We start from the raw sequence: 400 nt of genomic DNA, 5'->3' as shown, positions 1-400 counted from the left end.
TCTGCCCGGCCACCGCCCTGTCTGGGAAGTGAAGTGAGGAGCGCCTCTGCCCAGCTGCCACCCCATCTGGGAAGTGAGGAGCGCCTCTGCCCGGCTGCTGTGCAACCCTCCAAGTGTGAAGTGACAGCCTTGTGTGTGATCTTTCTGCCCTCCCCAAGTTTGCATTTTCGACATTAAAGTTTACTTTTTAATTAAAAGTTCTAAATTGGAGAATTTAAAAAAAAATAGTAACTAATGAATTATGTGGCTACTCTTCCTCTTCCCCAGTTTTCAGTATTCTACTGTAACTCTTCACTGTTAACTCCCAGATCAAATAAATTTAAACCTTCTGTAGGCTGTCTCTCTGCAGCCAAAATCAGTGATTCAGCAGTCCTCATCGTAGAGAAGCTCACAATCTAGT

The 400-nt window shown here is 45.2% G+C and overlaps 1 long non-coding RNA gene across 1 annotated transcript in view; it reads left to right on the top strand.

The window, feature by feature from the left end:
- The window catches only part of LOC105537964, a 3,567-nt gene extending 3,367 nt beyond the window's left edge, over positions 1–200 (top strand). Inside the window, exon 2 of the long non-coding RNA XR_001005808.1 lies at positions 39–200. This is a non-coding gene — a long non-coding RNA (uncharacterized LOC105537964). The remainder of the gene's footprint in view (positions 1–38) is intronic.
- Positions 201–400: the final 200 nt, after the last annotated feature.

Source organism: Mandrillus leucophaeus, unplaced genomic scaffold (assembly GCF_000951045.1).
Source record: "Mandrillus leucophaeus isolate KB7577 unplaced genomic scaffold, Mleu.le_1.0 Scaffold182, whole genome shotgun sequence".
NCBI lineage: Eukaryota > Metazoa > Chordata > Mammalia > Primates > Cercopithecidae > Mandrillus > Mandrillus leucophaeus.
This window is presented reverse-complemented; position numbering and strand designations above follow the sequence as displayed.